This window comes from Genypterus blacodes, unplaced genomic scaffold (genome assembly GCF_046128005.1).
Source record: "Genypterus blacodes isolate CSIRO-AG114 ecotype Tasmania unplaced genomic scaffold, CSIRO-AGI_Gbla_v1 ptg000214l_1, whole genome shotgun sequence".
NCBI classification, from domain to species: Eukaryota; Metazoa; Chordata; class Actinopteri; order Ophidiiformes; family Ophidiidae; genus Genypterus; species Genypterus blacodes.
This window is the reverse complement of record NW_027467013.1, coordinates 91,008-100,702: the sequence shown is the minus strand read 5'-3', so window position 1 is coordinate 100,702 and position 9,695 is coordinate 91,008.

Below are 9,695 nucleotides of genomic sequence, written 5' to 3'. Positions count from 1 at the left end.
TTGGTGCAACGTGTGTTAGACGCAGTGACGTGCGGTGACGTTCGTGGCTCGGGAGGCACTGACTCTTTCAAAGTAAGATTTACAAATATATGAATTCAGAAGAGTAGCATAAATTCACACCATTCAACTGGCTGCTTGCACATTGACTACTGGTTATGTTTCATATCCACGTCCGGTTAGTATATTCCCCTTCAAAATAAAAGTGTTCCTCGTCCTATATTTCTACACACAAATTACAACCTTTTGGTGCAACGTGTGTTAGACGCAGTGACGTGCGGTGACGTTCGTGGCTCGGGAGGCACTGACTCTTTCAAAGTAAGATTTACAAATATATGAATTCAGAAGAGTAGCATAAATTCACACCATTCAACTGGCTGCTTGCACATTGACTACTGGTTATGTTTCATATCCCATATCAGCATTCTTTACACACACACACAGGTACACATTTGGCCAGAGAAGAACAAACATTTATAGCTGCTCAGAGAGAGCGCATTTGCTCTGCTGAACCCTCCGTGTTCTTAATTTGCCATCAGAATTCCACAATTCATACTCATTCAAAACAAAAGTATATACAGTCCTCAACAAAAAGACACATTTAGTTTTATTCTTTGAAATAACTTCATTTTTCTGATCTTGTTTTACATAATAAGAGTCGATCAAATGGAAGCTTGTTCACTCTGTTGGCCCGTCTGTCATCACGTGTTCGAGTCTCCAGTAGGATTCTTATCATCTCACTCCAAATTGGAGTTTATTTCATTACACTCTCGCAATGTTTTCACACTGTTGGATGTTAAACGCATCGCATCGTTTCGGGGATCTCACTGTGCCTGAGCTCCATCAGCTCCTTGGGGACGTTTACACGCGCCACGGCAACCCCAAACGGATCGCAGTGCATTCTGGGATGTGTAGTGTGTACCAGTGTGGTGTGCGCGCGATCGAGCGGCGGGGCAGATCTGATAAACTTCAGATACGATCTCGTCAAGCCTCTGCCGTGCATTCTGCACGACGCATGCGCATTTGTGTCTCCGCTGAGGGCGTGTTTACAGTTTGGCGCCGTTGCACCGCTGACGACGATTACCTGTGTGGATTAAACCAAGACAGGTGTGGACTAAACCAAGTTCGGCACATTCACACACAAACATAAACCTCACCCCAGGAGATAAGTGTATGTAAATTGCAACTCTGATTTATGAATAATTTTGTTGTGGTTTGTCAGTATGAGCCCACCTTCGGAAAGAGACAAAACCTCTTCCAATTTACACATGTCCCCCGAACTCAATCAGTCATGGTTTAACCCGGCTCAATAAATTTCACCTGGACTGAGCTGCTTTTGTTTCACTTAACAAGACAACAGCAAGAGACAAGAACAAAATGCTCATGAGCCCCCAACCAGACACAGCAACAGGTGAGTATAAACACTCCTGGTCCCACAACGAGATGACAGCAAAAGGTAAGAACAAACGCTGCTGATGGTGACACTTGGATGTATTTCAGTGTTTGCATATTTCAAGGTTTGCGTATTTCAAGGTTTTAAGGTTAAGGTTTTGCTGTTCAAGGTTTAAAGGTTGTGGTTTAAAAAGGTTGTGGTTTAAAAAAGGTTGGTTTTACAGGTTGTAGTTTAAAGAGGTTGGTTTTACAGGTTGTGGTTTAAAAAGGTCTTCCAGGTTGTGGCTTAAAAAGGTTGGTTTTACAGGTTGCGGTTTAAAAAGGTTGGTTTTACAGGTTGCGGTTTAAAAAGGTTGGTTTTACAGGTTGTGGTTTAAAAAGGTTTAAAAGGTTGTGGTTAAACAAGGTTTAAAAGTTTGTGGTTTAACAAGGTTTAAAAGGTTGTGGTTTAAAAAGGTTGTGGTTTAAAAAGGTTGTGGTTTAAAAAGGTTGTGGTTTAAAGAGGTTGTGGTTTAAAGAGGTTGGTTTTCCAGGTTGTGGTTTAAAAAGGTTTTCCAGGTTGTGGCTTAAAAAGGTTGCGATTCAAAAAGGTTTTACAGGTTGCGGTTTAAAAAGGTTTTACAGGTTGCGGTTTAAAAAGGTTGGTTTTACAGGTTGCGGTTTAAAAAGGTTTTACAGGTTGCGGTTTAAAAAGGTTGGTTTTACAGGTTGCGGTTTAAAAAGGTTGGTTTTACAGGTTGCGGTTTAAAAAGGTTGGTTTTACAGGTTGCGGTTTAAAAAGGTTGGTTTTACAGGTTGTGGTTTAAAAAAGTTTAAAAGGTTGTGGTTTATAAAGGTTGTGGTTTAAAAAGGTGTAAAGGTTGTGGTTTGAAAAGGTTGTGGTTTAAAAAGGTTGTGGTTTTACAGGTTGTGGTTTAAAGAGGTTGGTTTTCCAGGTTGCGGTTTAAAAAGGTTTTACAGGTTGCGCTTTAAAAAGGTTTTACAGGTTGCGGTTTAAAAAGGTTGGTTTTACAGGTTGCGGTTTAAAAAGGTTGGTTTTACAGGTTGCGGTTTAAAAAGGTTGGTTTTACAGGTTGCGGTTTAAAAAGGTTGGTTTTACAGGTTGCGGTTTAAAAAGGTTGGTTTTACAGGTTGCGGTTTAAAAAGGGTTTACAGGTTGCGGTTTAACAAGGTTTAAAAGGTTGCGGTTTAACAAGGTTTAAAAGGTTGTGGTTTAACAAGGTTTAAAAGGCTGTGGTTTAAAAATGTTTAAAAGGTTGTGGTTTACAAAGGTTTAAAAGGTTGTGGTTTAAAAGGTTGGTTTAAAAAGGGTTTACAGGTCGGTTTAAAAGGGTTTACAGATTTTGGTTTAAAAGGTTGTGGTTTTAAAAGGTTGTGGTTTAAAAAGGTTTAAAAGGTTGTGGTTTAAAAGGTTGTGGTTTTAAAAGGTTGTGGTTTAAAAAGGTTTGAAGGGTGTGGTTTAAATGTTGTGGTTAAAAGGGTTGTGGTTTTAAAAGGTTGTGGTTTAAAAAGGTTTAAAAGGTTGTGGTTTAAAAAGGTTTAAAAGGTTGTGGTATAAAAAGGTTGTGGTATAAAAAGGTTGTGGTTTAAAAAGGGTTTACAGGTTGGTTTAAAGGTTGTGGTTTAACAAGGTTCAAAAGGTTGTGGTTTAAAAAGGTTTGAAGGGTGTGGTATAAAAAGGGTGTGGTTTAAAAAGGGTTTACAGGTTGGTTTAAAGGTTGTGGTTTAACTAGGTTTAAAAGGTTGTGGTTTAAAAGGTGGTGGTTTAAAAAGGTTTAAAAGGTTGTGGTATAAAAACGTGTAAAAGGTTGTGGTTTAAAAATGGTTTACCGGTTGGTTTAAAAAGGGTTTACAGATTTAAAGGTTGTGGTTTAAAAAGGTTGTGGTTTAAAAAGGTTTAAAAGGTTGTGGTTTAAAAGGTTGTGGTTTAAAAGGGTTTGAAGGGTGTGGTTTTAAAAGGTTGTGGTTTAAAAAGGTTGTAGTTTTAAAAGGTTGTGGTTTTAAAAGGTTGTGGTTTAAACAGGTTGTGGTTAAAAGGTTGTGGTTTGAAAAGGTTGTGGTTTAAAAAGGTTTTCCAGGTTGTGGTTTTACAGGTTGTGGTTTAAAAAGGTTGGTTTTACAGGTTGCGGTTTAAAAAGGTTGGTTTTACAGGTTGTGGTTTAAAATGGTTGGTTTTACAGGTTGTGGTTTAAAATGGTTGGTTTTACAGGTTGTGGTTTAACAAGGTTTAAAAGGCTGTGGTTTAAAAAGGTTGTGGTTTAAAGAGGTTGGTTTTCAAAAGGTTTTCCAGGTTGTGGCTTAAAAAGGTTGCGATTCAAAAAGGTTTTACAGGTTGCGGTTTAAAAAGGTTTTACAGGTTGCGGTTTAAAAAGGTTGGTTTTACAGGTTGTGGTTTAAAAAGGTTGGTTTTACAGGTTGTGGTTTAAATGTTGTGGTTAAAAGGGTTGTGGTTTAAATGTTGTGGTTAAAAGGGTTGTGGTTTAAAAAGGTTTAAAGGTTGTGGTATAAAGTTTTAAAAGGTTGTGGTTTAAAGGTTGTGGTATAAAAAGGTTTAAAAGGTTGTGGTTTAAAAAGGGTTTACAGGTTGGTTTAAAGGTTGTGGTTTAACAAGGTTCAAAAGGTTGTGGTTTAAAAAGGTGGTGGTTTAAAAGGTGGTGGTTTTAAAAGGTTGTGGTTTAAAAGGTTGTGGTTTAAAGGTTTAAAAGGTTGTGGTTTAAAAGGTTGTGGTTTAAAAAGGTTTAAAAGGTTGTGGTTTAAAAAGGTTTGAAGGGTGTGGTATAAAAAGGTTGTGGTTTAAAAAGGTTGTGGTTTAAAAAGGGTTTAAAGGTTGTGGTTTAACAAGGTTCAAAAGGTTGTGGTTTAACAAGGTTTAAAAGGTTGTGGTTTAAAAAGGTTTGAAGGGTGTGGTATAAAAAGGTTGTGGTTTAAAAAGGTTTAAAAGGTTGTGGTTTAAAAAGGTTTAAAAGGTTGTGGTTTAAAAAGGTTTACAGGTTGGTTTAAAAAGGGTTTGCAGGTTGGTTTAAAGGTTGTGGTTTAACAAGGTTTAAAAGGTTGTGGTTTAAAAAGGTTTAAAGGTTGTGGTTTAAAAATGGTTGGTTTTACAGGTTGTGGTTTAAAATGGTTGGTTTTACAGGTTGTGGTTTAAATGTTGTGGTTAAAAGGATTGTGGTTTAAATGTTGTGGTTAAAAGGGTTGTGGTTTAAAAAGGTTTAAAGGTTGTGGTATAAAGTTTTAAAAGGTTGTGGTTTAAAGGTTGTGGTATAAAAAGGTTTAAAAGGTTGTGGTTTAAAAAGGGTTTACAGGTTGGTTTAAAGGTTGTGGTTTAACAAGGTTCAAAAGGTTGTGGTTTAAAAAGGTGGTGGTTTTAAAAGGTTGTGGTTTAAAAGGTTGTGGTTTAAAGGTTTAAAAGGTTGTGGTTTTAAAAGGTTGTGGTTTAAAAAGGGTTTACAGGTTGGTTTAAAGGTTGTGGTTTAACAAGGTTCAAAAGGTTGTGGTTTAAAAGGTTGTGGTTTAAAAAGGTTTGAAGGGTGTGGTATAAAAAGGTTGTGGTTTAAAAAGGTTGTGGTTTAAAAAGGGTTTAAAGGTTGTGGTTTAACAAGGTTCAAAAGGTTGTGGTTTAACAAGGTTTAAAAGGTTGTGGTTTAAAAAGGTTTGAAGGGTGTGGTATAAAAAGGTTGTGGTTTAAAAAGGTTTAAAAGGTTGTGGTTTAAAAAGGTTTACAGGTTGGTTTAAAAAGGGTTTGCAGGTTGGTTTAAAGGTTGTGGTTTAACAAGGTTTAAAAGGTTGTGGTTTAAAAGGTGTGGTTTAAAAAGGTTTAAAGGTTGTGGTTTAAAAAGGTTTAAAGGTTGTGGTTTAAAAAGGTTTAAAGGTTGTGGTTTAAAAATGGTTTACAGATTTAAAGGTTGTGGTTTAACAAGGTTTAAAAGGTTGTGGTTTAAAAAGGTTGTGGTATAAAAAGGTTGTGGTTTAAAAATGGTTTACAGATTTAAAGGTTGTGGTTTAACAAGGTTTAAAAAGGTTGTGGTTTAAAAAGGTTGTGGTATAAAAAGGTTGTGGTTTAAAAATGGTTTACCGGTTGGTTTAAAAAGGGTTTACAGATTTAAAGGTTGTGGTTTTAAAAGGTTGTGGTTTTAAAAGGTTGTGGTTTAAAAGGTTGTGGTTTAAAAGGGTTTGAAGGTTGTGGTTTTAAAAGGTTGTGGTTTTAAAGGTTGTGGTTAAAAGGTTGTGGTTTAAAAAGGTTTTCCAGGTTGTGGTTTTACAGGTTGTGGTTTAAAAAGGTTTTTACAGGTTGCGGTTTAAAAAGGTTGGTTTTACAGGTTGCGGTTTAAAAAGGTTGGTTTTACAGGTTGCGGTTTAAAATGGTTGGTTTTACAGGTTGTGGTTTAAAATGGTTGGTTTTACAGGTTGTGGTTTAAAATGGTTGGTTTACAGGTTGTGGTTTAAAAAGGTTTAAAGGTTGTGGTTTAAAAAAGTTTAAAAGGTTGTGGTTTAAAAAGGTTGTGGTTTAAAGGTTGTGGTTTAAAAAGGTGTAAAGGTGGTTTAAAAAGGTTGGTTTTACAGGTTGTGGTTTAAAGAGGTTGGTTTTCCAGGTTGCGGTTTAAAAAGGTTTTACAGGTTGCGGTTTAAAAAGGTTGGTTTTACAGGTTGTGGTTTAAAAAGGTTGGTTTTACAGGTTGTGGTTTAACAAGGTTTTACAGGTTGTGGTTTAACAAGGTTTAAAAAGGTTGTGGTTTAAAAAGGTTTGAAGGGTGTGGTTAAAAAGGTTGTGATTTAACAAGGTTGTGGTTTAAAAAGGTTGTGGTTTACAAAGGTTTAAAAGGTTGTGGTTTAAAAGGTTGGTTTAAAAAGGGTTTACAGGTCGGTTTAAAAAGGGTTTACAGATTTTGGTTTAAAAGGTTGTGGTTTAAAAAGGTTTTGGTTTTAAAAGGTTGTGGTTTAAAAAGGTGGTGGTTTAAAAGGTGGTGGTTTAAAAAGGTTTGAAGGGTGTGGTTTAAATGTTGTGGTTAAAGGTTGTGGTTTAAAAAGGTTTAAAAGGATGTGGTTTAAAAAGGTTGTGGTTTAAAGGTTTAAAAGGTTGTGGTTTAAAAAGGTTGTGGCTTAAAAGGGTTTAAAAGGTTGTGGTTTAAAGGTTGTGGTTTAAAAAGGTTTAAAGGTTGTGGTTTAAAAAGGTTTAAAGGCTGTGGTTTAAAGGTTGTGGTTAAAAGGGTTGTGGTTTAAAAAGGTTTAAAAGGTTGTGGTTTAAAAAGGTTTAAAAGGTTGTGGTTTAAAAAGGTTGTGGTTTAAAAGGGTTTGAAGGGTGTGGTTTAAAAAGGTTGTGGTTTAAAAAGGTTGTGGTATAAAAAGGTTGTGGTTTAAAAATGGTTTACCGGTTGGTTTAAAAAGGGTTTACAGATTTAAAGGTTGTGGTTTTAAAAGGTTGTGGTTTAAAAGGTTATGGTTTAAAAGGGTTTGAAGGTTGTGGTTTTAAAAGGTTGTGGTTTTAAAGGTTGTGGTTAAAAGGTTGTGGTTTAAAAAGGTTTTCCAGGTTGTGGTTTTACAGGTTGTGGTTTAAAAAGGTTTTTACAGGTTGCGGTTTAAAAAGGTTGGTTTTACAGGTTGCGGTTTAAAAAGGTTGGTTTTACAGGTTGCGGTTTAAAATGGTTGGTTTTACAGGTTGTGGTTTAAAATGGTTGGTTTTACAGGTTGTGGTTTAAAATGGTTGGTTTTACAGGTTGTGGTTTAAAATGGTTGGTTTTACAGGTTGTGGTTTAAAAAGGTTTAAAGGTTGTGGTTTAAAAAAGTTTAAAAGGTTGTGGTTTAAAAAGGTTGTGGTTTAAAGGTTGTGGTTTAAAAAGGTGTAAAGGTTGTGGTTTAAAAAGGTGTAAAGGTGGTTTAAAAAGGTTGGTTTTACAGGTTGTGGTTTAAAGAGGTTGGTTTTCCAGGTTGCGGTTTAAAAAGGTTTTACAGGTTGCGGTTTAAAAAGGTTGGTTTTACAGGTTGTGGTTTAAAAAGGTTGGTTTTACAGGTTGTGGTTTAACAAGGTTTTACAGGTTGTGGTTTAACAAGGTTTAAAAAGGTTGTGGTTTAAAAAGGTTTGAAGGGTGTGGTTAAAAAGGTTGTGATTTAACAAGGTTGTGGTTTAAAAAGGTTGTGGTTTACAAAGGTTTAAAAGGTTGTGGTTTAAAAGGTTGGTTTAAAAAGGGTTTACAGGTCGGTTTAAAAAGGGTTTACAGATTTTGGTTTAAAAGGTTGTGGTTTAAAAAGGTTTTGGTTTTAAAAGGTTGTGGTTTAAAAAGGGTTTAAAGGTTGTGGTTTAACAAGGTTCAAAAGGTTGTGGTTTAAAAAGGTGGTGGTTTAAAAGGTGGTGGTTTAAAAAGGTTTGAAGGGTGTGGTTTAAATGTTGTGGTTAAAGGTTGTGGTTTAAAAAGGTTTAAAAGGATGTGGTTTAAAAAGGTTGTGGTTTAAAGGTTTAAAAGGTTGTGGTTTAAAGGTTGTGGTTTAAAAAGGTTGTGGCTTAAAAGGGTTTAAAAGGTTGTGGTTTAAAGGTTGTGGTTTAAAAAGGTTTAAAGGTTGTGGTTTAAAAAGGTTTAAAGGCTGTGGTTTAAAGGTTGTGGTTAAAAGGGTTGTGGTTTAAAAAGGTTTAAAAGGTTGTGGTTTAAAAGGTTGTGGTTTAAAAAGGTTTAAAAGGTTGTGGTTTAAAAAGGTTGTGGTTTAAAAGGGTTTGAAGGGTGTGGTTTAAAAAGGTTGTGGTTTATAAAGGTTGGTTTTACAGGTTGTGGTTTGAAAAGGTTGGATTTACAGGTTGTGGTTTGAAAAGGTTGTGGTTTGAAAAGGTTGTGGTTTGAAAATGTTTTACAGGTTGTGGTTTAAAAAGGTTGGTTTAAAAAGGTTGGTTTGAAAAGGTTTAACGGTTGTGGTTTGAAAAGGTTTAACGGTTGTGGTTTGAAAAGGTTGGTTGAAAAAGGTTGGTTTTACAGGCTGTGGTTTGAAAAAGGTTGGTTTTACAGGCTGTGGTTTAAAAAGGTTGCAAAAAAAAAATGCAAGATTTTACATGGAACATGTACACTTGCTGGTCACTTAAAGGGGTAAAATTAGCATAGGTGCCTCCCAAAAATCCCAACCCCTCGTCCTCGCCGTGGGAGGTGGAAACAGGTCGAGTCCAGGTTTGAGTCCAGACAGGCTGTGTTTGCATAATGCTGGGTCGCTTTGCTGCATGGTTAAGAATCTGGACTCAAACCTGGAAACCTCCTGGCTAACGGGGCTCTGGTCAAAATGGTTACTATTGCACTTTTTAATGAGCATTGAAATTGCAACACTTTTGTGCACTGAACTGTTTGAGTGAACATTTAGAGTGGGTAGGCTCATCTTTAGCATTGACGCCTGCTGTAACAACCGCACAAACTCCTGTGGTGTATCACATTTTATATTTGCAAAACTTGTGTGTGTGACAGAACTGTGACCCACCCTCCCTCCATCTGGGCTCTCAGAGGGACCAGTTGGACGTCAGGTAAGGATCATGTTAACTTCATTACTTCCAAGAACTCCATGACACAGCAGTAACTTATTTTGATTTTACACTTAACTATATTTTTACATTAGTTAAGTGGTAATTGTCACAAGATTACAAATTATTTTTGACCATCAATGCTTCATATATAGTCATAGGTCAAAATGTTAAATATAAAATTTGGTGTCATAAATTGTAGATCTACTCTGCCTTGGTGTAGGTATGCGCTCTGTGCCCTCTGATTCTGTCCAGAACTCTTCTCTAGTGCAGCGAGCCCACAGCTCCCTCTGCATCTCGGCATCATCTCATCTCTCACCAGGCCTACAGCTCATTTCCTTGCAGCCTGTCATGTCTCCACTGCAGGGCGCTGTAGCAGCCTCTCAAACTCCTATGGTGTCATGTGGTAACACGTCCATCTCCCCAGATGGAAGTACCAGGTTCAACTCCTGGTGGGAGTAAAATGGTTTCTACTACAGCGTCTAGCAAACTCTCTGCGAGACTCAACAGGGACCAGCACAAGGCCCAAACTAATGTCATCTTCCTAGATGAAGTTATCTCTTGCCTTTTAAGGCTGCATGAGTCCTCCCTGTGAGTCACAGCCTCACTTTGAAACAGATTTCTGTCTTAAATTTTCAAATGCAACAATGTTTGTTCAAAATGTGTTTGTGAAATATAAAAATATTATAAGCTTCCTTTGCCCTTCGGAATCTCATTTTACATCTGTAAAACCTATGATTATGTGAATTCTAAGATTTGTCTCAAACTGAGTGCTTTCAGCTCAGCTCCATGGAGGTTTATGTCAACAACCACATTGATGCTT